Source organism: Pleurodeles waltl, chromosome 4_1 (genome assembly GCF_031143425.1).
Source record: "Pleurodeles waltl isolate 20211129_DDA chromosome 4_1, aPleWal1.hap1.20221129, whole genome shotgun sequence".
In the NCBI taxonomy this organism is placed as follows: Eukaryota; Metazoa; Chordata; class Amphibia; order Caudata; family Salamandridae; genus Pleurodeles; species Pleurodeles waltl.
The window spans coordinates 532,102,334-532,129,859 of NC_090442.1; the positions used below are offsets into that span (position 1 = coordinate 532,102,334).

Sequence of the window (27,526 nt, forward strand, 5' to 3'; positions counted from 1 at the left end):
TGACATAAAACTTAATATTTTGTCGGATGATCATTGAGATGGAAATGAAGGCTTGTTCTAACTGGCTGGTTTTATTTGGATGATTCGATAATGAGAATTCTTATGTGTGACTTTGACTCCTACATTTACAAAACAGGTGTTTGTAAATATTTCTAATACTAACGTATTTAGTCAATCAGAGTATATAAACCAAGTGCCTAGTCTTAAACAAAGCAAGGTATGTGAGACTCTTTCCTCCTAAAAAAATAAGATCTTCACTCATGATACAATAACAACTTTACAGCACAAAAATAAATTCAAAGGGGCCAGAATGTATCCCTTCTTTCCTACACTTAAATCGAATCTATAATTCTTAATTAGTATCTATATGTGTAAATGGAACCATTTTCTAAGCCATGATTTTAGTGGGGAGGCTGATCTAAACTGCAAGAATGTATGACCGTGTCTTTGACCAACATAGACTGAAATACCCTAATCTGTGTATCTAATCAGTGGGTAGTCCAGCTGCAAACTGGTAGACCAGACTGAACAGAGGATTGCTCTGAGGTGGTCTTGACAGGGTAGTCCAGCTGTGGATGGCCAACAGGTGTTATGTCTTGTGAGGAAGCCACAGAACAAGCTCCTACTGCAAGTCAAGTGCGGATGTGTGATAACTATATGAGGGACTTAAGGGTTCATGGATGGAGGACCTACCCTGATTACCAGAGGATCTTGCTGCCCCATAACAGAAGACGTTCCCTTCGGCAACAGAGGGGATGGGCAGCACTGATGGCTTGTTGCTATGCTCGAGGAAGAAGCCTAGAAGGAGCTCAAAAACTGCCAGGGCCAAATTTCCAACCTACTATCTGACTTCACTTAATCCAACCGGGGAGGTAAGCAGAAGAGAGACTCTCTTGCTGTTAAATCTTAAGGTGAATGCCTCTCTGGTGAAAACCCCATTCCATCCACCCGGTGAGTAGCTCTCACATCTGAAAAACCCTCCCAACTCTGCTGCAAGTCCCCCACCCATACTAATGGCAAACACCCCTAGAAGTGTTGTCCATACAGAAACAGGATATACAAAGAAAGCTGACTGTGGGCTCCTGTTTGGGGAGTGCAAACATCAAAACAGTAATAATTCATGATACTTCCAATGGTGCTACAATCAGGAGCCAAATCAGGATTTAAATAAAAATAAAAATTGGGGAGAGGCCCCAGTTATTACCACACAAGAAGTCTTAACAGAAATAATCAATAATCAAAAGGCAAAGGCTATGGGGGATTCAGTAAACAACTATTCAACTATTACTTCGAATAAAAGTGCATCAGACTCCACTTCCAACTCTTTTTCCTTGAGCCAACCTATAGCATAAACAATTACTACACAGACAAATGGGCAAACAGAAAAGCACAGCAGATTAACCATGCAACCCAACCTACATCCAATAATCCCTGCAAGTTACATTGCAGTTCCAAGGGGGGAGAGATGCAGCAACCGACTCCAGCTAATTATTCCAATAAAAACTTTTAATATACCATGCAAGGGTGCCCCTTGTCTCCTTAATTTTTTGTAATAGCAATGGAACTCCTGGCGTGAAGACTTCACCAGGTTCTAAACGGATGGGGAATTCGGGTGGGTCTTAAAGAGTGTTAGAAATGGGGTCATTGGTTGGCAGTTAGGTTTCCCCCTGTCCAAGCAAGAACCCTCTCTCTAGTAAGGGTAATTCAAACACAGTCCACATTATCCTGTGCCCACCCTCTGGTAGCTTGGCACTGAGCAGTCAGGCTTTATTTGGAAGGCAATGTGTAAAGTATTTTTGCAATAAATCATGCAATAACACAGTATAAACACCACAAAAGTACACCACACAGGTCTAGAAAAATATAGAATATTTATCTGAGTAGGTTAAGGTCAAAACGATCAAGATTTGATAAATACAAGTTGAAATATCACTTTTGTAATGATAAATAGTCTTTAGTTCTTAAAAACAACAATGGTCTCTTGCAAGCGCAAAGTACCTGGTTTGCGTCTAAATCATCTGCATGGGACCGCAGAGGAGGAGATGTGTGGAAAACGGGTAGGTGTGCGTCAGTTTATCTGGGTGCACAGAGATTATGCGTCAATGCTTTTCCACGCACCAAGGGCTTTGCGTCAATTTCTGGCGTGCAGACTTGGATCCTCTTCGGGTTGCGGGGTATTTGGATACCCCGGAGATGATGCAAGGACATTTTGGGCGTGCATTAAGAAGTCTTAGGAAGTGTGTAGATCTGGTGGGAGATGCAGGAACATTTCTGTTGCACGGCAGGCACTGCATTGAATCCTCTCGCAGGAAGTTGGGGTGCATCGTTCCAGCTCGGCGATGCGTCAATCCAGTGGGCCATGTGTCAAAGTTCTGGTCGCAATGCTGGTGCTAAATCAATCTTCACTCAGGGAGTCGGGTTGCATCATTCCAGTTCGGCGATGCAGTGATTTTCTCACTGCAGGGCAGGCTGTGCGTCGATTCTGGCAGGCTGTGTGTCGGTTTTCGACACACAAGGAGTTCTTTGCAGAGATGAAGTCTTTTTGGCCCTGAGACTTCAGGAAACAGGAGGCAAGCCCAATCCAAGCCCTTGGAGGGCACTTCTCAGCAGAGCCATAGGGCAGCAAGGCAGCAGGGCAAGAGCAAAGCAGCAGTCCTTTACACCAAAAACAGTCAGTTGAGTCCTTTGGGCTGCCAGACAGCTTCTCTGTAGGTTCTGGTTCAGAGCTTCTTTCCCAGGAGGTATCTTGTCAAGAAGTGTCTAAGTTAGTAGGGTCAGAGACCCTGTTTAAAACCCAAGTGTGCCTTTGAAGTGGGGGAGACTTCAAAGAGTGGCTAAGAAGTGCACAAGGTCCCCTTTCAGTACAATCCTGTCTGCCAGGGACCCAATAGGGGGTTTGGCAGTCCATTGTGTGAGAGCAGGCCACTGTCCTTTGACATGTAAGCGTCAGGCCCTCCACCCTCCCAGCCCAGGAAGACCCATTCAGTATGCAGATGTGGGCAGGTGTGACTGAGCATCCTATGTTTGGGGTTGTATGAGTGAAATGCACAAGGGGGCTGTCAACTAACGTAGCCAGATGTGGATTGGAAGGCACTGAAGGATTTAAGTGTAGAGAAATGCTCACTTTCTAAAAGTGGCATTTCTAGAATAGTAATATTAAATCCAACTTCACCAATAAGCAGGATTTTCTATTACCATTCTGGCCATACTAAATATGACCTGTTTATTCCTTTCAGATCAGAATCTACCGCTCAAACAGTATATGAGGGTAGCCCTAATGCTATCCTATGAAAGGACCAAGCCTCACAGCAGTGTCAAATTAATTTAGGATTTTTACACTACCAGGAAATATAGAACACACATGTTCATGTCCTGCCTTTTACCTCCACAGCACCCTGCCCTATGAGCTACCTAGGGCCTACCTTAGGGGTGACGTATATGTAGAAAAAGGGGAGTTTAAGGCTTAGCAAGTACTTTTAAATGCCAAGTCAAAATGGCAGTGAAATGGCACAAACAGGCCTTGCAGTGGCAGGCCTGAAACATGGTTAAGGGCTACTTAGGTGGGTGGCACAACCAGTGCTACAGGCCCACTAGAAGTATTTAATTTACTGGCCCTGGGCACATGTAGTGCACTTTACTAGGGACTTACAAGTAAATTAAACATGCCAGTTGGGTATGAGTCAATGTCACCATGTTTTAGTGAGAGAACATATGCACTTTGGCACTGATTAGCAGTGGTAAAGTGCACATAGACCGAAAGCCAGCAAAAATGAGGTCAGAAATAGAGAAGGAGGAAGGCAAAATGTTTGGGGGTGACCCTGTAGAAAGGCTATTTCCAACAAGGAGCATATAGCCTCCCTGTATGCAGATGATGCTCTGATCAACCTCCAATGTCCTGATATATCGGTACCCATAATGCTGAATGTCATGGACTAATTTAGAGCGGTGTCTGGCCTACGGGTCAACACGAAGAAGTGAACCTTGCTCCCACTTGGACTACTGACAAGTAAACCCCTCAAAAGTCTCCCCAAAACTGAACTTCCATGGATGATAGACAAGGTTGAGAACTTAGGCCTGTATATAACGCAGGATCTGTTCTATGCTAATAACATGGCAAGAGTCGTGTCTGGATTGCGATCTTCCATATTCTTCTGGAGCACCCTTCAGCTTTCACTGATGAGGAAAATAGCCCTCGTGAATATGGCCATCTTACCCAGATGTCTCTACATCATGCAGGGCTCCTACTATGAAATTCCAAAAGAAGTGTTCTTGGTGGAACATTTATGGCAGGGTAAAATATGCTGAGTCAGTTTAGCCACCCTAAGAAGAGAGTGGGCTAGGTGTTGCTTAGACGTTCCAGATCTAGAGCTGTACTATTTTGTGGCACAGCTCCAACACGCCATCTCCTGGCTAGATGGGGAGTGGAATTGGGAGAGACATGTCTTAGAGGGATCCCATGATGGACACCAATTAGGTGAACTCCTGATGATGGGAGCAGGAATATCCAAACACTTCCCGCATTTAATAGACCTAATGGGTCGATATGGTAGAGAACGGTAAAAACAATGCTGAGGTGAGCCCCCTTTGTCTTAGATTTAAATATCTGGATAACCTCTCATTTCAGACGCATAGCCCAAGTGATGGCAACCGATAAATGGCAAGAGGGGGGCTGCATGGTGCTAGCTGATCTTTACCCTGATGGCCGCTTTATATTATAACAGGAGGCACAGACAAACTTTCACTTGGGCGGGGGACAATTTCTCCCATATGCCAAAATATCTGCCACAACACGTCAATTATGGCCTCCATTTCCCAATGCACCAGACCCTACCGACACTATGATCACTCTCTTAGCTATGGCATAGGGATGATGCTTCATTACACATTTATATTGTGCAATTTGGACTGACTGATACCATCAGCTGCTAAAGGTTGATGAATTAGGGCAACGGTATAGTGTAGAACAGATTACTCCTCAGGACCAAACTAAAATACATGAGGGAGTCCATAAGACAGCCATATCTGCTAGATTTAAACAGATTCAGTATAACGTTATTAATATGGCATATCTTTCCCCGGAGCACCTCAGCCGCATTTACCACTCTAGATCCTGTCCTAGATGTAGGGCCTCAGGAGCGAACTTTGTCCATATGATGTGGTATTGCCCGAAAATATTAGAGTTTTGGACCAAGATCCTAGCACAACTGAAGTTAGTAACGGAGTGGGATGTTCCATTAACTATTAAAAATTGTTTGTTGGGCCACCTACCGGATAACCTCCCCCCCAAAAAAAACTCACTAGATGATATACAATCCTAGGCGTAGCTAAAAGACTCATTGCCATACATTGGCTCAGCCCTCTTCCCATGACGGACACGGCCTGGAGAACTGATCTCCTGGAGTGGGTGGGTGAGGAGGACGTGCACTTGAGGAAAGCTAGGACTGATGCCAAAGCTTAAGAGGCATTGATGGCCTGGGCAACTATGACCCAAGCACTATTACATACTGACTCGCAAGGCCAAGATGCCATGCTGCAAGTGGACACAGTGATTAAGCTACTGAGGATATATAGCTAAAATGTCATGTGTTAGGCTTACTCCTACTCAGTAATAAAGACATTTTGTAGGGAAGGTGGTAGTTGCATCTCAGATTACACAAAATAGTCAAGATTGTGGGGTCAGGAGGGGAACTGTGACCTGCAGTGAGCATGTAATGTTATGGTCTGGTGTTATCAAGTTTGAGATTTGTTTAAAAGTCATGAAGGAATTTTATAAATGTCATACTATGATCTTTCATATACATATTTGTTCTTGATAAATTATATGTTCTGAATTCTAAATGACAATGAAGAAATTCTAAAAAACCTCTCATTATACACCCCCAATCAATGCAGGAATCCAGTAGTGATTTGGTCCCGTGCTCAAATATTTAGTATAACTTGATTGGGAAGTCAAGGAAAACAAACCTACTGAACATACAAAAAAGATGAACTGGAGAAACAAAAGGGACAACAGAGAATGAGCCTTATCCTGGCACATTAGAGAAGGCAAAACTGTAGCTCAGAGAACTTTATGTACAACCTGGAGAAGACTGGTCACACTCTAGCGAAAAAAACAATCTAGAAAAAAAACAGTACCATGCATTTGAAGGCATCAGAGACATAACCCATTAACAGCAGCAACAATCCTAAAGACACTGATGAGACTAACAATGGCAATGAGGAGAGAAGTGTTTCCGCAGATGAATAAAAGTTAGGCAAGAGAGACAGACATCAGACCGTTGAGACTAAAAAAATAAACTTTGCCCCTTCAAGAATGGAGGCCTTATAACTGAAGACATGATTAGTGAAGGTAAAACAGACCTGAGTTAATTACAAACAGAAAATACAGTACCCATCACTGTCCAACTTCCCTCAATAATGTCTCTTTTGCAGCATCAACATGACAGTCTTCTTCAGCTAATATGAGCAACAACACATGCACAAATCTCAATGAAACAAAACAGTCACATCTTAAGCCAATACAGAAGCAAGAACACTGGCAGAACAAATGAAAGGCATGCAACAAAAAAATCAATGGTTTGGACTATAGACAGACGGAATACCCCACAGGTAATCAGCATAAAAGAAGGAGCTGAAAAGGCAGCAGACTTGAAAGGTCTTATGAGAATCGTACCCACTAATACACTTTACAAGCTGAAAAAAGATAATTTGAGAGGAAAATCCAGGCAGGATAGTTCTAAAGGCTCCACAAGATCCAAATCACATTAGACTGATCATTATTAACATTCAGGACTCCGCACCAAGATTAAAATTATACTACATGGTGACACCTAGAATATGGCAATGCAGGAAGATACATTTTTCCTTTAATTTGACTTCTTCTGTACCTCCATGGAAAAACATTGGTGGTCATAAAACTTAACATGTTTAGTGCAATCCAAGCTGAAGAAATTCTACAATAACAAGTTAGACTAAACATTACATGCAAGGCCCAAACAACTTACTGCCTTACTGGAAAAAAAACTGCAGAAACTTGACTGTAGAGGCTCTCAAAAGAAAGGGGGCTATGGGATGCTGATTATCTGTAAAAATAAGACATTAAGACATTAATTAGAAATATACCACACAAGAGGAGACACTTCACCACAGTTCTTTAATGTTACAATGTTTCAATGTTACTAAGGGGCTCAAGGAACTCAATGGCAGTCCTACCATGGGACAGCCAATGCAACGGGGAGGGTGCCACCGTCAGCCCGGCGGCGTCCCCCAAACCCTTCCCTCCCAGTCATATTACAATGTTTCTGCCAGGCTGACCGGTGGGACCATTGTATTACGACATTTCTGCCGATCAGCCTAGTGAGAACAGTGCTACAGTATTGGTATAAGCTCCTTTAAGGGAGCAGAGGCCAATACCGTAGCACAAGAGCACCCTCGGAATGACCACTGTCTACAAAGCAGACAGTGAGCATTCTGATGGTTCTGGGTTGGGAGGCCCCCAACACTAGCTTTCTGCCAGCCTTTCCATGGCGGGGTGACCACCATGGAAAGGCTGACAGAAAGCTGAGTTGTAATCAGCAAGGTTGCGCTGAGCACAACTCATATCACCATCTACATTATGGGAACCACATTCCTGGTGGTGACACGGGCCCCTGGTAGGTCCAGGGTTAGAATGTGTTGGTCGGACCGCCTGGAGTGCGGTGGTCCGACCATCACCGCAAGTCTGGCGGTCCTCGGTCCATCAAACTTGTAATGAGGCCCTACATATTTAAAGTATGCAGCAAACATTTAGGAAATCTACATGAAAGTGATCAATTAGTTTAACCTCTCTGTTTACAGCCAAACATGCCTTTGTAAAATCAGATGAAATGAAAAAGGTGGAACACACTCTTAAACAATGTCCAAAATTATTACCATACACCCTACCTAGCAATTCTTTATTTCTTTTCTCTCATTTACTTTTGTTGATCTGAAGCATTGGAAAAGGCAGCCATGCAACTTTTAAGGGTCATTAAAAGCTTAGGATACAGGCTTCTAGGAGAGCAACACTATGAGGGTGAAGTAAATAAAGAATGGCAAATGAGGGAATGTGGGAGGGGAATAAAACACAAAACTATGTTGACTCACATCTCATACAAATGTATAACCAGGACAAAATACAGCATTCATTCTTAAAAATCAGCAGAAGGAGGTAGATTAAGATGAGGATAGTGACCTGGAATGTATCTTAAACAAGTCTGACCCTGGAGTCTCCCAAAGGAAGAATTTGCAAAATGCTTTCAGACACAAGTTAAGGATCTGTTTTGCAAAATAATGAATATGCTGTCTAAATTTTGGTATGAGACACAAGGGAAACGTACATTAGAGGGGTGTCTCAAGCATTTGCCATCTTAGTTACCAAAGCAGAAAAAGAACAAGGTAATGGTCTGAGAAAGAGCTGACTTTGGCTACTCTAGAACATATAAAGATTATCACAACTGACAGATTTAAAACCAACATATTTGAAACTCTGACATGCTTCTCACAGTCAAGAGTGAAAAACAAGCAATCAATAGAAACAATGTAAGATATTTACAAAATGATGTGTGCAGCCTGCATTCAGACTAGTGAGATTACATAAATATTCAGGCAATATTATATGAAGTTATGTACGTAAACACCTTGTGACCCTTTAGCAGGAATAGAAATCAACAAATACTGAACAGTTGTGATCTCCCAACACTATCCACATCCCAAACTCATCTTATTGAGGAAAAAGCAGAAGATGTAATAGAAGGTATAATTAACCTTACATGCAGCAAAGCCTCTGGCCATGATACCTTACCAGTAGAGATTAGCAAATGGTCAAAACACACCTTCATAGAAATACTCCACCATCTAATTTTTCAAAGGACAAACCCCAAGCAAGGAATGTGAATCATATCACCCTATTTCTCTAATAAAGGCAGATTTTAAAGTGTACAGTAAATTGCTCACAAATAGAGAGGGAAATTCCTACATTAGCATCAGAATTCCAACACAGGATCATTAAAGAACCATAAAAGAACAATTAAACTCAATATCCCAAACTAACCAGGGAATACGTTTTTATCAAATATGTCTACAGATCAGCTGCAATTGTGGTATTAGAAACAGGAAAAGCATTTGATCAAAACTATTTGCAGTGTTTATGGGAAACACTGTGCTGAATGAACATGAATATTGACCCTAATATTATTAGTAGGAGATGCCTATGAGGATCCTTGTGCAAAGCTATTAATTAACAGCACCCTCTTGGCTTGTAAACTAATAAAGAGAGGGACATGTCATGGATGCCCGCTATCTCCCTTACCTTTCACACCATATAGGTTCTCCCTTTAAAAGAAAACCAGCTTCTGAAACAACATCAATAAAAGACCCTTTTCAATCAACAAATATTACAGTATAATCTTATGACATTGCATTATACACAGGAGACTTGGCGAAAGTTAGCCAATCAACTGTGAAATTAGACACTGTATTTGGGAAAGTAGCAGTATACAAAGTGCATGAAGCTAAAATACATGTATTATTACTCAGTGGAAATGCTTGAGAGGACCAAGGTTGAAAAGAAGGATAAATAACACTAACCAATAACCCATGATGTATGAGATAACTAAAGAAAACTGTATAGTGACATCATTGTTTTAATCGAAATGTGGAATCCATTACCGGTATTACTTACAGGGAGAACAAACAATATTAAAATGATATTGCTACCTAAATTTATTTACTTCATTCAGACTCTTTGTCCCAACTAAAATTCATTTGTGAATTAGATGTCCTTGTCTCTGCCTTTATCTGGCAAAATAAAAAATCCACAAGAGCTTATAAAATGCTAAATCTCCCATACAAAAGAAGTGGTGGGATTTGGGCACCTGTACTGTTAGGCTGCTCGGAGCCAAAGGATACACCAACTTTCACAAAATGCACCAACTGGACATTATGTCCTACTCAAATTTGGAAAGCAAAACACTTTAGCAGGTGCAACCGAAGACTCTAGTAACATTTTATCAAGTACAAAAATGTTTTAAAAATCTACTTTTGCATGCTTCAAGTATCCCATGACCACATACAAACATATAGTAAATTACCCATAATTCATTCTGTAATATAGGAATTCTGCAATATAGGAATAAAACACCAAATCTAGTCTATTAATGACTTTCTTAATAACCAAGTGTTTAAACCATTTGAGCACGTTAAGCAGGAGTTAGAAATCCCAAACACCTCATGTGTAAAAGTGGATTATTAGTTGGGGTGAATGGTAGTCCACCACATGTAATAATGGCACTATCCTTGTTAGGGGCAGTGAAGGTTACAGTAATTTAAACCAGAGTTCAACTCCTGGTTGCAATAGCACAGAGCAGATCGCTTAACTTAAGAAAGATTGTAAAGCATTTAGAAGTACCAAAAGAGTTGAAAACACAATAAAATAAAAATTCTATTCCAATTTATAAAACTAGAAAATAGTTTATTAAATAAAATGAGACCAGAACAACAAAACTCCAACCAGGGGAACCAGAGATATGAATATGTAAAGTTTTAGATAAAAATAGAACAAAAAGTGCAAAGTGCCACGGGTAACTGGTCGTACTGGATCAGTGCTAGGATAAGGTTTATGGCCAACCGTGATGGAGATAGGTTGGATACAAAGACCAGGTTTGTCCTGGTCAGAAGTATTACCTTCAGCCTTAACCTGATGGTAATGGAAGTCAAATCTTCAGTGGGGCACAGCCAAGATGGGTTACATGAGGCTAGATAGCCATCGGATGAAGGTCCCACCCTCATATCCAAACTTTATTGTACTTTACTGGGTGAAAGAGGTTATGACCAATGTAGGCAGGCAACTAATTGACTTACCTGGTTTGGATCCCCTCGCATGAGGTTTATATTTAACAGGTGTCAAAACAAATGCACTTTAGATTAACACCTACATGTCTGAAATCCTTACAATTTCCAACTGTTTATGCTTTTTATATCAGCCCAGACAGCAATGCAAACCCGAGGAAGACAGAACTTGATCATCGTCCAAGATGTGTGGCCTCACAGGCAATTACAGTGAAAATGTTCCTAACGTGCAATACAGCATCTCTTTTTAGATGTCCTAACTCTACGACTCAGGACAACTATCAGACACATCCTAAGGTCATTATTTGTAGATTTAGACACCCCATTCCCTATACACATTTGCTGTAGCTTGCAACCTACTAGCAAAGCACTGGAAAGACAAACTGATAATTTCGTTTGGCTAGTTAGACAACTTTGACAACGTCTATACACTAGACAGCTGTATTGCAAAAGGCAGAGATAAGATGAGGAAATCCCATAGAATCTGTCAAGGTTTCAAAAACCAATTCTTTTCTGTTACAGTAATAAGCTAGCAGGCAATTTAGAGAGAGGGTTTGATACCAGAGCTAGCTAGATAGGACTGATCGTTGTTGTAGGTGCGCTATAAAATGATATATGTAAGCATGTATTAAAATGTTCACTTTTCATCTCTTTCCCCACATAAACCCCTTCCTTTGTTCCTTCATTTTGTTCTCGTTTTTCCTCAGCAAGTTATTTACCCTTTTAATCGATCCCTGCATGATTTTATATTTTTTCACTTTGAGATATCAACTATAAACAGAAATATAAATGTAATTGGTTTTAATTAAAAGCATTTTAAAGACATTACACAGCAATATTTGTTCTCCCCAATCCATCTACATGGAACAATCCTTTTTGTCTCTCTTGGCATCTGCTGGAGACAGTAAAAAAATCACAATCCATTAATTTCATTTTTCCCAGACAAGCGGATAGTCTGAGCGCTGAACTGTGTGACCTAATTTTATCAACTCCTTCCCATTGTCTGTTGCCACACTGAGTCCTTTCTGCCTAATCGCTGGATACAAGTACTTGTAAAATGCGACATACAGCAACGCACTCATTTAGAGACCTCTGCTAAAGCCAGGGGCTAATACGCATATGCAGTAACAAAGGCCCCAGCAGCGCGGGGTGGCGAGCTCAAAGAGGCCCCCTTCAGCACAGTACCCTGGCCTGAGAGCTCCTGGATGAGTCCTCTGGAGGGCTCTCCGTGTATATTGCAGGGCCCCCCCTCAAGTTTCGTTTCACTGATGCAGTTATAACATTAACACACAGCATAAACCCTGGATTTAGTGTTTTGCGCAAATAAATAAGAAATAACTTTCAGACACGCTGCAACTGCAAGTTGTTCAATATTTATTTACTTTGTTTCCCACGACGTTTTGCTACCAGAAACAATCCGTCGCAGGTGCAGTATTACAACACATTTAGGGCCAGATGTAGCAAAAAAGCAATTTGCGACTTGCAAATTGCGAGTCCCTGCGACTCGCAATTTGCAAGTCGCAAATTGCTATGCAGTACGGTGTCTCAGACACCGACTGCAACTCGCAATGGGGTCGCAATGACCCACCTCATGAATATTCATGAGGTGGGTCGCAAATTGCGGCCCCATTGCGAGTATAGGCACTCGCTAACATGGAGGCCTGCTGACGTCAGCAGACCTCCATGTTAGCGACCTGCTTTTAAATAAAGCAGTTTTTTTTTTTTTAAATGTAGCCCGTTTTCCCTAAGGGAAAACGAGCTGCATTTCAAAAAAATCCGAAACCTTTTGTTTCGGTTTTTTCAGGGCAGTGAGTGGTCCCTTGGACCACTCCCTGCCCTGAAAAAATGTTTTGGGGTCCAGTCTCAAACTGGAAGGGGTCCCATGGGGACCCCTTCCAATTTGCGAGTGGGTTACCATCCACTTGAAGTGGATGGTAACTGCGACTCCATTTGCGACCGCGTACGCGGTCGCAAATGGAGTTGCATACCACTGCGACTCGCAAATAGGAAGGGAACACCCCTTCCTATTTGCGATTCGGAAATGCATTTTGCGAGTCGGTAACGACTCGCAAAATGCATTTCTGCATAGGAAACACGCATTTGCGAGTCGCAAACGACAGATTTTGCCGTTTGCGACTTGCAAAGTGTTTCCTACATCTGGCCCCTGATCGTGTGAGAATGCTAGAAAAATGTGATAATCTGAGTAGCGCACGTTTCGGCCGTTGTTGCGCTGCTCTAAACGACCACGCAACTGGCAACTTGCTGTGGTACATACAGGAAAGGGTGCGCGTTTGACTTGTCTTATGTACACGGTTGTTGCTCTCTATAGACATACAGAGCGAGTTTTCGTAAATGTCATAGTCAGTAGAGTAAGACATATTAGAAGCTTTGTGAAACGGAGAGCATGTGTAAAAACCCTCATTACAGACATGCAAAACTATTGAGTCAAGGGCGCAGGGCATATTTTCAAAAGGTAAAAATCATCTCCAAACAAATCCATAAATCTCAATACGAAAGTGCATTAAACGCCAGCTTTACTGAAGTCGCATGTATTTGTGAATGCTGAGGGGCTTCTCCTAAGGGGTCGTATTAGCTTACTCATTGTCTCCGCGTTGACTCAGGAGGCCCGATCTCTGGTGCCCTATCGTAACACAGCCTGTCCTGAGCTAAATTGAAATCTTTCCTACAGCTCCAACCCAGCCTTTGCTCAAACTGAGGCACAAGTCACAGTCTCCCCTAAAACACGACAATTTCATGTACTGAAAAGGTCACGAAATTATGCAGCGAACTATATGATAGAAGACAGCTAAAATAAAATTACAGACTAAACCAAGAATGGCTAAAAACGTCAAACAAATAAATACTTTTCTGGCTCTGACTAGGGTGGTCATTAAGAGCCCGCCGGACAAACTCTTCCCGCCCTCAGACCGCCTGTGCGGCCTGAACCACAAATGTTCGATTTGTATTGGTCTCTCGCAACCTCAAGGAACCTTTTAACCGCTAGTGACTTGTAAACACTGTTTCCACATTTAGGCCCTCATTATGACCCTGGTGGCCCGAAGATCGCCAGGGTCACGGTGGCGGTCACACCGCCGATGGGCCAGCGGTGAAGGCCACCACTCATACCGCAGGGCAGTTGGACCCGCTGGGCCGGAGATGAGCTTCTCCGACCCGGTGGTCCATAGGCGATCGCCGGCGGTATTAGGAGCCAGTTTTCCACCATGGTTTCTGCGGCAGTAGCACCGCCACAAAAACCATGGCGGAAAGACTACCGGTGATAGGGAATTTCTTCCCTGTCACCGGTAGACGACTCCCCCACACCTTCCAGCAAGCACTAGACCCCACACCCCCAGACACAGCACCCACCTCCCCCACCCCCTTTCTGACCCCTCCACCCCCTTTACTGCATGCATCCACACAGACACTCACAGACACAACGCATATACCCATTCACCTACACTTACATAAACGCATTAATTCACACGCATCCATACACACATTCGCCTCTGCATTCATATACGTATTCACACCATCACTCATACATGCATTCACCTCAGGACTCATACATGCATTCAACTACGCATACTCAAACCCATCCTAACACGCATACTCACATCCATCCAAACACGTATACTCACATGCAGACACCACACATGCACACACACAACACCCATCCCCCTCCCCTGTTGGACGATCACCTTACCTGGTCCGGCAGGGAACGGGAAGGGGTGCTTCCACCACCAGCCGTGCCACACCAGCAGTACACTGCCAGGCTGTGTTTTTGCCCAAAATATGGCTAGTGGAGTCAAACTGGTGGGGTGGGGCCATTGGGGGGAACAGCCAGAGCACCTCCGTCCGCCAACACGCCTACTGCTGGATTTCCACCCAAAGTGTGGCAGAAATCCAGCAGTACCCGTGATATGGTGAGCGGAAGGTCTTCTGGTCCCTGCGGCTTTGGCATTCTTGCTAAAAGACCGCCAAAGTCATAATGAGTGCCTTAATCTTTAAAAATTCATATCTCGACTTCTACTTATTGGATTTTTGTTGTTTTGGTCTTGTTTTAATCAGATAAATATTCAGATAAATATTATCTATGTTTCTTAACTGGTATTGAGTCTTTTTGTTGTGTCCTTTACTGTGTTACTGTAATTAAGTGTTGCACAAATACTTTACACATTGCCTCTTAAGTTAAGTCTCACTGCTCTGTGCCAAGCTACCAGAGGGTGAGCAAAGGTTAATTAAGGTTGTGAATCTGACTTACCCTGAATAGGATTGTGGTCTCTACTTGGACAGAGTGCATTCCTCTGCCAAACAGAGACCCAATTCCTAACAACAGCAAATGTGGAATATATGTTGGCCTGAAGTTATAACTTAAAATACATCTCAATGATGACAAGGAAGGTGAATACAAGAATAAACAAGCACCGAAGTACCTTTTGATATAACAAATGGCAACAAAATCGATGAGACACTTTGAGGGAAATAAGCAATTTGAGTATGACTTCAAGTGGTTTATAACTGATGAAATAAACCATACTGGGGTAGACAGAGAATCCAAACTATTAAATTTTGAATAACAAAGGATATATTGTCTTAATATGAGCTTAGAAGGACTTAATGATGAGGTATGTTGGAACTAATGATCTGACAGATAAGGTGGGACATGTTGAAGTAACTGACAAACATCCACCACTTAGCTGATGGAGAACCACCATCAAGCGTAGAAGAGATGCATTAATAACAAAAATTATTAATTTTGAACGAGGTCAGGGACGGGCATTGTACAAGTCCCAGTTAGTTACAAAGTAGATAGACATTGTTCCGTTTGACATTTATGAAGTGCTACTATTAATTTATATGAGGAGCTGAAAAAAGTCTCTATTATTGTTATAAACTTTTTTTTGAATAAACAACTTTTTCATTCACCAGGAAAAATTTAACACTATGCCAGTTTTGAAAACAAATGGTTAGTCCACTAACCAGTAAGGACCCAAATGACATATAATAATCTACTGGTTTTTAGGTATATATACAGAAGAAGTGGTCTCTTTGCTTTAATAAGAATTATTCCCATAGTTGGTTAGCATTGGTGGCAGATGAGCCACGGGACCACAATTCCCAGAACCTTCATCTGTGATAATCGAGCCGCGATCACACTTGTGTAACCTCTAATAGTGTCATTACGTTAGTTACCAATGGCAGCCAGACGAATCAAAGAACAACAATTCTCAGAACCCTTATTTGTAAAATCCGGGCTGAGGACACACTTGTGTAACCTTTGTGAGGGCTATTATGTCTGCCCCCCCCCCGGCGTCCGTTGTCAATTGCGATCAGACAAGGGTTCACTAGGAATCAGGGCTGGCATTATCCTTTGATGAGGTAAGACCCATTATCTTCATCCCTGTTCTTGTTTTTCATTTATACAAGGCCTTATTTATAAGAAACACTACTTTAATTATAGGTCTCTATGTTGGTAAAAGCACTTTATGTTAAATTTTCTGTGCCTTGTTTTGGGAATAGCAAGAATTGCATTGCCCCTCTTAAAACTATTCCCGGGTTTTATGTTGCTTTAAGAACCATGAAATAAGGCCACAATTTTGGCATGTGCCTGGAGTTATACAAGATAGTGTTTTTTTTTTAAAGTCATTGATTTACTCATTATATGGATCCGTGCTTATCACTGAATTCTCCAGAATAAACAGTATATTTATAAAACACATTTTTGACAAGAGTTTTAATGTGATTCCAATCAAACAGTCAGTGAGCCCAGAAAGGAAAAGAAAGCAAAACAAAAGAGCATAGGCTATAACCATAATAATGGGGTGACAATGAATTTTTACTTATGACCAGCAGTTTGTGACTACAGGGAAGCGTCCCCTCACCATGGCCAAGACACCTCTATAACACAAGAAAGGGATAAGTCAGGTGACAGACATCATGAGTGAGTTTAACACCTGCATGAACAATTTTTAATTAATAGTGTTTTGCAGTGTGGTCTGTTCACAAACACAACATGAACAACTCATGTCTCAGATTGGGTTTGAATTTGCAATGCCCACAAATGAGTTGGCTTGCTGTTCTTGTATATATAAACCCTACAATGATTGTCATATTTCCTTTTGCTAGTTTCATATCCAGAAGAAGACTAAGGTATGAGAGCCTTTGCCTCATTTGACAGCATGGTCTGAATATTTTAGACAGGGAAGCATTTCTAAAAGCCCTGGGGAAAGCCGTTTGACCCTTAAGGGCAAGGATTAATGCTGAATATGTTGGCTATACATGTAGAAACAAATACAAATGAAAGAGTGGATAGATGATACATTGCTCATCACTCACTATCCACATGTTCTCTTTTATTCATACCTGAGTTACCCCATTAAAAAAGGAATATTTCCAGGGGATTCTGCAAGGTATTTTTAGACCTGGATCCCTGTTTTTATCCAGCATCATTTTATTAAGAACTCCTGTGATATGGCAGAGTCCACAGTGCTGATACTATACCCACCATGGTGTGGACAGGTCACGTATGGTGAAGCATGGTACAACATAAGTGAATGAGGTGGCCTATCCAAATATCATGGATACCTGCAAAACCTTTGGAAAAGGGCTTAGTAGTGGCACCTCTTCCATTTCCTTAGCGTTTATACATGTTACAAAGGAGGTTGTGCTAGGTTGATAACTTTATCTCTCCATCGGTGAATTGAAGCAGTATAGGATACCCAGAGCTACTCTAATCAGCATGGACTTTTAAGTCAAGCTTTAAAATGCAACTGTTCTTTGACCTTATGGGATCAATAAAAAGAGCTTCCAAAGAACTACTGAGAGAGGTGTTCAGGCCTCACCAACATGTTGGTTTCCATGAGTACGTGATCTGATTGGGGCAAATTTGTGTGCTTCCACTAACAACACTGCTTCTGGTGCACTTTTGGCTTGTGGCAAAGCTTATCATTGATAGACCAGAACTGAGCTGGTTATGGTGGCATGCCAGTGATCATGACTACAGGCCTGATCTATTTATTATGACATTTGATAACAAAGGCAGTAGGTCTGACATTTGTATTGTGAAAAGTATATGTTAAAGTCAATAGCTATTTAAGTGTGAGTTATTACTCCATATTAAAGCCTATAGTTAGTTATTTTGTTACATGGAATCTCACCGATTATTATAGGTAATAGTTTTGATGTTGGTTACCCTGTATGACAAACCATGGATATAGAAGGTTTGCTCTGTGAGAATCCTTGCTAGGCCCTCATAAGAGTCTTTTGCTGAGCCAACTGCAAATCTGTACACTTTTCTAATTGTATGACAGTATGTCTGATAGCTGCTTTGTGGAAAAGCTGATTCTCAAAACTGTAGTCGTGAGTTGGTTATGGTGACAAGTTATATGCCAGATTGGTGCACCAGAAACATTACGTCCGATGTCACAGGTCTGGTCTGCACATTTTGAAATGTTACGAGAAAGGCAGTTGGTCTAGCTTATTAATTGTGAAAATTACTTATTAAAGGTCCTTATTTAAAGTTTGGCGGATGGGGTCACTCCATCACTCTGTCCACCGTATTATGATCCCATTATATCCTATGGGAATTGTAATACAACAGAGAGGATATCCATCATGTTTGTGACTGAGTAACCCCTCCACCAAACTCTAAATCACACCCTTAGTTGTTATCACATTGTGTTACAGGCTAAAGACAGGTATTTGGTAATATGTAATCTCATAGTTCACATTGTTTACATATTAGGTAGCAGTTTTGGTGTTGGCCACCCCCTCTGACAAACCTTGGGCATTTTCACTGTGATGATTCTTCTAACACCCTGTTGAGAGTGGTTGTAGATATTGTTTTACAGGCTGTCTTGTTTCTACAAATTTGTAATTTTATAGCTGAATGTCTGATGGTTGCCAGTTTCTGTGCATTTCAATAGGCCAGTATTAGGTAAGGTGTTAAGCCAACAGTAAAAGGTAAAGGCTTTGTGGGTTCATTGGGAAACATCATGACAAATTTCACAGGTTTTATCTGTTTATTATGAAAACTTATTACAACATCCAGTAGGCCTGATCTAACTACTGTGAAAAGTATGTGTTAAAAACTATTTGCTAATAAAGATGGATTGTTATTACACTGTGCTAAAGTCTGTAGTCCAGGGAGTGGATCCTGACACTGGGAGGAGGCGTCCACCCTTGCAGTTTTAAAAAGGCATGTGTATGATAATTGCCTTTACCTAACTGATGTGAAGTTTGCTAACATGGACATCGTTACATCAAGAAAGCAATCAGGCAGTTTTCCTGAGGCATGTGTGCTGCTGTGCCAGTTATGGTGAATGGTGTGCAGGCCATTGAGCTGACATGGTGCCAGCCCTGGCCTGCAGTACTTGGTGGACTTCAGGAACAATCCTGAAGCAGCGTCAGATTTTGGAGTAGCTCCGGGTAAACGGAGTGTCGCCCTGAACTCCCTGGGCTGCTTGTCAATTATTTCTAAAGCTGCCTCCACTCCACCCTTTCCAAAGCCATCACAGGGTGAGGTGTGGTCAGCAAGCATAACTGACAGCACACATCTCTTTGAGGAGGTGGGTAAAAGGAGGGGTTACAAAAGGCTGTGTTAGAATTAAGGCACATCAGTCCGTGAGAGACTGTCAAAGTCATGACTCTGTGGCGTCGGGTAACATATTGCATGCTGTAAACAAATACACTGAGTATGCTTCCACTGTGCGTCTTGTATGTATATGTTTCGAGAATTTCAGCTACAGTGCTTTAGGCTGTGGAATGGGCTGGTAGTCAGTACGTCTGTCTGGCTGCACCACCAACTACTAGGACCTTTATGCTCCTTTCTAAATAGTGTGTGTTTTGGTCAAGTTTTTATATTTTTATTGTACTGCTCCAAGATGGGCATCTTCCATCTTAGAATGGTAAAAAAAGATGGCTGCCACAGCATCACGCTATGCAGACAATGAGGCATATTCATCATCGCACTGGACTTTCTTGTTTTTGCTCATGCCTTTCTGTATTTACACTAACCATTTATTTTATTTTTGCACTTGCTGAATATCACCAGCAAAAAACATTGGCAAGGCCAAAATGTGAGACCTATTAATTTTGCCAGTGCTTGTTTTTCACAGGTGCTGGCTGCACTGCCGGAACAATTAATTGTTCCCCAAGGCTTTTATGCTCATGACCTACCATGTGGTTCTCTGGTCCACAGCGCAGTGGTTTCACCACAGTTTTCTGCAACCACTTCTTTCATTGGGAAGAAGAGAAATGTACACAGAAAGCTTTTTGTTTTATTTTCTGGACTGTCAAGGAACTATTCAAGGCACTTTGTTCTTGTGTTGGCTGAGTTAGCATCCCACACTTTGAGGAACACAAAATATCTTCACTTGTTCAACTGTTCTCAGTTTGTGTGGCTGCCCGAACGGACACTTAAGTCCCTTACAATGGGTATCATAAGCATCTCCGGTGTCAGACTCAAAGCGTCAGATTTGGGACGTAGGCCGACTTTCACAAGAAAATGACGTTCCTCTCTCTAAAATCTAATTGAAAAATAAATGTATATATTATCCACTCGCTCGTGCACGGACCCGCACACCAGCATCCTGGTTTCCAGCAATTGTGCGAGGTAGGAGATATTCCCACACATAACAATAAGTTTCATGCTGTTAACAATGTGACACAGAGTCTACATACGTATGGAATTATTTCTTATACACAGGCAAACATGTTTCTGATCTATTCTCCTTAAATGCTGTGCTTTGAAAACCTGTAATAAAAGAATAGTGCAATAGCTGTTTTGTCGCTACAAAGTGGCTCTGTGTAACACGCCAGGGCTTTAAAAATAAAACAAAATAAATATTCACAGCACATGTTCATAACCTATGCTCTTTTTTATTCATTGATCTTGAGAAGAGTTGATCTGGAGGCCAGATTGATTGTCACCTAGGTGTATTCTGGTAACCTTGTCTCACACATTCGATCATCAGAATATTGTATCTATGAAACTAAAATGTGCTATTTTGTACGTTTCTTATACACATACATAGGCACGCTCAGACTCACAGGCGCACACGTACATACAAACACACCACGAATATAGAAAAATAAAAATCAAGGTGTTTCCTAGAATCATTGAGACTGAACCCTGGAAGAAAACTCTCTCTAGGGGGCAATGACAAAGCAGGCCCTAAGTCTCCACTGTTTACTTTTCTGTATCAGTTTCCATCCTTCTGCACAAAATCGAAAGCCCTTAAATTGTGCAGTGACTACACAGGCGTTTAATATCACAGTAAGAAAAAACGCCACTTTAAGGATTGGAAAACATAATTAAACATTACAATAAAAATACAGTTTTAAACACAAATGTGTGATTCTGATTGAATTCATTTTAACTACTAATAGCTACATCAGACTGACAGGAGGAATTTGCTTCAACAAAATAAAAACCTGTTTTAAGTTCAAACAATTGAAGTTCTCACGCTGTGACAGCTGGTGGCAACGTGAACGCTTAGAGATTCTCTCTGAGTGATGTCCACAGTGAGTGCTTCGACAGCAGCAAAAGGCAGCGCATCCTTGGTTCTTCAAATCCCGGATCGCTGTGTCACTTTCCAGGATGGAATCCACAGGGAGGGCGAGGCCGCACAATCACATCTCGAAATTGGCACCGGCTGCTGCGGCGCCTCTCCTCTCCAGCGGCGCAGGGGCTGAGGTTCAAAGTTAGGGAGAGAGGGGCACGTGAGGTGGAGGTAATCAACGAGAAATAGGGAAGGAGGGGGATTCGGCAGTCGCACAGAGCCCCCTCGGACAACTTCAAATGATACTACCTAAGAGGTTTACTTTTTAATCACTGTGACCAAGAGGTGTCCTCCTCCTCCCCCGATCCGCAGGACACAGAGATCAGCGTGAGCACGTCCACTTGAAAGCGTTCTCATGCCTGAAAAAAATCGCACCAGGCTTAAAGACTTCTTGTCGACCCCTCAGAAAGATTCAGGGTCAGCGAACAGTGCCTTATTGTTCGCGCCTTAGGTGTGTTTCAGTGGAGGGTGATCCACAACATTTTCTTCTACAGTTTGGCATCCAGCAAATCGAGGAATAACAGTGCACAATGATGCATTTGTAGCACTTTTCAGAGTGGGATTGAACAAAAACAATAGAAATAACCATTGCTCAAACCTCAATACCTCCGTATATCGAATCTGCCTCCCTAGAAAAGAGTTCCATCAATAAAGCCCATCACTGCTTGTTTCCCCCTCTCAGGTCGAGAAAATAACTGCAGGCATTGCTTAATTTCAAATTAAGAAAGTAAGTACAGGGGTCCAAAGTTTTTCTCGAAGGCTCACCGCAGGTGTCACCAAACGCCAACGCTGCAGAACACTAAGTCGACTGTGTCTTGATTAGAGCTCATCCCTTTTCTTCCACCAACCTACACTTCCCAATTCCTTATCTCACTCTTGCAGTGGCTTTCTCCCTTTGTTGCTGATTGCTTATATTTCTCTTCCTCCTTCTCTTCTCCCTTTTCAGTTTTTTTTTCTCTTGCTCTGGATCGAAGTCTGTTGATGAAAAGTAAGTCGTAGTTCCCAAATATGAGAGCTGGTGCCCACCACCTGAAACCACTTGCAGAAATTAAGCACTGGCCTGTTGGTTTACACTTTATTTTTTATGTTTTTCTTGCGTGACTTCTGTACACCTGCTTCCTCTGATTTATGACAGATCCTGTAGCTTTGGACATTCACAATTTTAGAATATCACAAACATCTTCTTAAATTATGAAATTTGGCAAGTTTCGCAAACACCAAATTGCAGAAACCTTTAGCAAGTTTGCTGAATGGATTTGCGCGGTACTCGGACTCAAAAGGAAATGAATTAAGTGCAAAAGTCACATAAAATGGTTGATTTAGAGCAGCATCGAAAATCTGGAAATGTAGTTTGAAGTAGTGCTTAAATACAAGGAAATTCGCTTTTGCCACAAATCTTATATTACAATCTAGTCTCCTGTCACTGAGACAGATCGTTAAATATTAGATACTATAAAAAAAGTGACCACCTTCCCCACTTGACGAAAAAATGGAAGTTCAAGGTGTAAGCTTTGAAACGATGAGCATTGGCATCCAGATGTACATGGAGTACACCTGGAATCAAATCAAAGCCAGCTAGTGGTGCCAATCTGAATATGCAGAACGTTACAGATATAAGGAGATGTCATAATCCAATAGCTAAAAGATAACAACATTTATCGCGGTCATCTTTGCATCCACAAGAAGAAAGGGTGACTTCTCCACAAATGAAGATAGGATGTAACCACAAACCGGATATGGGATGAAAGTCAGTTTCATTTAGTTTTTAATCTATTCTTAACAGATGTGAATGTTTGTACAAGAAAGTATTTCAGTGGGAATCTCCACTGCTAACCTTTCTTTGGAAGATACTTCTGAAGCCCTTGTAGTTGCGAAAATCCACAAATTGTAAAACCGCTGCTGAGTTATGTGAAATTCATAACAGCTGTGAATTTCATACAAAACAGCCAAAGGAATTAAATTGGATTAGTCCAAGACAATTCTTGTTTTATAAGTTGGTGATATGGAGGGTCCATTCCACTACTCTTTCACTCTGTTCCTTGAAGTCAACCTTTCAGTCAAAAGCTTGCTTCAGCACTTTAAATGTCGAGAATTTTCTAAAGTGCAGCAGCCTCCAGTTTGTCTCCCAGCATTTGATTTAGCTCCATCCATATGAGCTTTAAACTCCAAAGGACCTGCCAACATGTTTGTTGGAAGTTCTTTTGCAAGTTTGATGATTTAAGGACTATGCTGTGTATTCCATCCTATTCCTTCTTTTCTCAGTCTTTTGGGCCTAATTCCAACCAACATTGGTTTGGATGCAGTATACTTTGAAGGTCTTTATGGTATTCTTTGAAGCCAATAGAGGGTTTTACAGTGAATTTAAATCATCCGAACCTTTTAAATTCAAGTGCAGTGTGAACAATGTATTTTCCACTCATATTAAGTACGTTAGGTTTTCTAAGTGGCTGATATGGATTATGGAGGAGACCAGATTGGGAAGCATTAGGGATAAGAAGTCTTCAGCTTCATGCAAGCAGTGCCTAAGCTCCAGCACAAGTAGACTGTTTTGTACCTAGTACAACACACTTATTTCTATGAAGAACCCAGACAGCACTAACCACCATCACTGGTGATTAGTGTGTAATACAAATCGACATTGCATAACACAACAAATATGTGCTGTATGTGAACAACAGCACCAAAATCAAAATTAAAGTAGAGACAAACAGTTACATTTTCCAAACCAGTTTAGCCACAAAGATGAAATGTAATGATTACAAAATGATAGTAATTCATTAAGGGGATCAGGAGTTGTGAAATTTGAAAAACAACACAAAGCAAAATCCACTGGCAATCAATTAAGTGCATTTGTCCATGCCTGAGGCACCTGTCACTGTTGACTGTGGATGAAGCAAGGCCAGGCAGAGATTGCTGGCTCATCCTGGTAAACATGCATAAATAATAGCAGGGACTATAGGGACTTATATTTGGCCAAGTGGTGATGGAGTGAGTCTTAGACACAGGTTACTGTTTCATCATCACACCTGGAAACTTTTTTTGAGGTCAAAATCCCACAAAAGGCAAGGCTCGAAATTGCATATGAACATGGCCATACTATCTCAAATACCTTCTTTTTGTGGATCAGCAGTAGCTTTAAAAGTGTCACTTTAAAGCTCAAAACATGAAAATGTAGCCATACCTAGTGGTACTGTATATATATATATATATATATATATATATATATATATATATAGCCAGACATGTTAATGAACACCATAATAATAATGTCAATTGTTTGAAATACTTTGTCATAAATGCGATTCCAAAACACTTTAGAGGAGGTAACCATGAGTGGCTATTACGACAAACAGAAACTAGGTACATTATTTAACTAGATTCTATGTCACCAAGCGGCTTGAATCTTGACTAGGAATTATATACATTTTTGTAAATTAGATGGTGCTGGAATCCCTTATTTTTCTTAATATTTAATATAGTGTCTGACAAAACAATTAGAAGTGTTTTAGAGAAGATGTGAATTTGATGGGGCTATTTGGAGATTTGCACATTTTGTTGTTATTAGAACATTGCCTTTTGATTGGGGGGGGACATGTTGATGAAATGTAAGCTATAGAAGCAAGTAATTTCTGTCATGGTTTTGAGTTATAGGTAGAGTGCGGTGGTTGGTAATTATCATAAACATGTATTGGACCACTTGGGCTCAATCTTGTGGTCAAAGTTTAAGTGATGGACTACAGGGATCTGCAACAAATCATATGCATTATAAAAAGCAAATCGACATATGTTTAAATACCAGTAACAAATTGCTCAAAAGATTGATTGCTTAGTTGCAGTCATGTAACATAGGAGTTGATTTATATGATCTTCATTCACTTTTAAATCATGAGGTATAATTCTCACCTTAATCAATGGTTGCTGTGCTTGAAGCAATGTTGTGGAATTGCAAATCATGTAGTCTTTCTCCTATTATTAATGGTCACATCAGAGCTATTTATATGAAAGGATAATGGTGCTGCATGTACATGATCAAGGCCAAATGCTTTGAATGAAACACAATATGGTGGATCTTTGTTGAGGACTAAACACTATGGAGAAGAGCTTGTGTCTGTGCCTTGTCCTTTGGATTCCTTTTGAGAAGTTATAGCTAGTTATAGTTAGGACCCTTTTTTTCCATAGATGGAAAAAATTTTGTTTTTCCAATAACTGGCTTTGATGATGAATCTTCGTGAAACTTTCAATTCCTATACTTTCATCAGTTCAGTTGCTGTCTCGAAAGTTTCAGGGTGATCTGTCAAGCGGAAACCAAGAAAAAGGGGGGTCCCAAAACACTTTTTCCCCATTCTACGTCAAAGGGATTTTAAAATTATTTGAACATGACTACAACCCGAATCACTGAACGAAATTACAACAAATGTGGCAGTCAGCTAGCTCTTGGTCCATACAGCATGCTTTTTGAGATTTGGTGTAAATCTGTTCAGTTGTTTCTGAGATATTAGAGTTAAAAAAATATAGATTAATAGGGGAGCAGATCCTCCGTGGATCCAGGAGAAAAGCAAGGCCCTGATTGGCTGGCCGCAACTTGACAGAAAAGTTGTGTCCGCCATTTTGTTTGCTGCATCAGCTCCGGGTGGGAGAAGACAAAACACGTAAGGGGACACAATACAGGTATCCTGTTCTGACTCCAAGAGCCCTTATGGAAACAAAATTGCCCAATTTCTTTTTCTTCCAATCTGTGGATGAACAGGTGGATCCATGGTTCTGAGGACCCTCAGATCCACTGATGGATCCAGAGAAAATTTGAAAATAAATACCCACTGCATCCAAACTCATGCTGAGCACGGCTGAAGGCCGTGCGTAGATTGGGTTTGGGTGCATGCAGAAGGGTTGACAACCCCTGCCACGCACAGCCTTTTGACTATAGTGTCAATGTACTACAAAAGAAAAAGACATTTTAATATGCATGTTTTTGATTTCCTTGCAATACATGTTGCATTCAACACTTGCTTTATAACAATAGCATTGTTGCATGAAACATATTTTAAATAATAGAACATTATGCCCAACAATACTACACACATCCCTCAGACAAACTGGCAGACATATTTGCAATTTCAGGCAAACAATAAATACTAAACGGGTGATGCTGAATGGCTAAAATCAATTAATAAATCATGCAATATAAAAACACATAATATGTGTAATAGGGTTCTATAAAGCCATCTTGGACTGAGGTGACATTTAAAAATGCTTCCTGCACCAAGATCTAGCTTTCTGCCAAATTTGGTGTAGTTACGATCAGCGATTTTGGTTGTAGCTGTGTCTAATTTTCCTACAGAAAATTGCATGGGGAAAACTTGTTTTGAGACCCTTCCTTTTTAGTGGCCCCTGTTCGATGAACCACCCGAAAATCTTCCAGGAAGGAGATGAGGTGGATGATCCTTTTTTGGAAAGTTTCGTGAAGATTTGTCAAACCAGAAAATGCTTTTCGTATGGAAACATGGTCTTAACTATTAACTATACTACCACTGGGTATACATATTTATTGATTGGGTAGATAGATATACATATAGATACATACATGAATACAAGGAAGGATATAGAGACTAAGACAAGATAAATGTATCCAAAGGTATTCCAACTGAAACACACACTCATGCAGACAACTACAAATCTGTACAGTTAGACATAACAGACCAATGCATTTTGATTTACAACGTGGAGCCTTGCTCATAGTGTTCTGAAGTCCCATTATATCTGAAATACTAGACAACAGGGTGAAAGAGGACCTAGCGGATCAGGAAGTGATGATTGATAGGATTATAGAACAGGCAGACAATGGAACTTTCCAAGATTCTATAGTACATGAAATGAAGATTAAGTTGGAAAACTATTACACTAGAAGCTTTTTGGCAGCATAAATGGGCGCAAAACTACTGCACTATATAGCTGTGATGTCTTGTACCTGCGTACACTCAATGAATGGTTGTGACATTGCTTATTCACTTAACTTTGCAAAAATAAACAAATAATAATTAGAACAAAACATGCCTGAAACACTAGAATAGATTCTGGCAAGGCAATGAAGAGAGAACTCT

The 27,526-nt window shown here is 41.1% G+C and overlaps 1 protein-coding gene across 23 annotated transcripts in view; it reads right to left on the reverse strand.

Moving 5' to 3' along the window:
* Window positions 1–27,526, reverse strand: part of LOC138287896 (neuronal cell adhesion molecule-like) — a 799,924-nt gene that overhangs the window by 280,452 nt on the left and 491,946 nt on the right. For 21 of the 23 annotated variants that reach the window (XM_069228880.1, XM_069228863.1, XM_069228870.1 and 18 more), the window contains one exon: window positions 7,005–7,082. The gene's annotated coding sequence lies outside the window, so the exon portion shown is untranslated. The remainder of the gene's footprint in view (window positions 1–7,004; window positions 7,083–27,526) is intronic. The other 2 variants (XM_069228882.1, XM_069228879.1) reach the window with 1 other exon arrangement.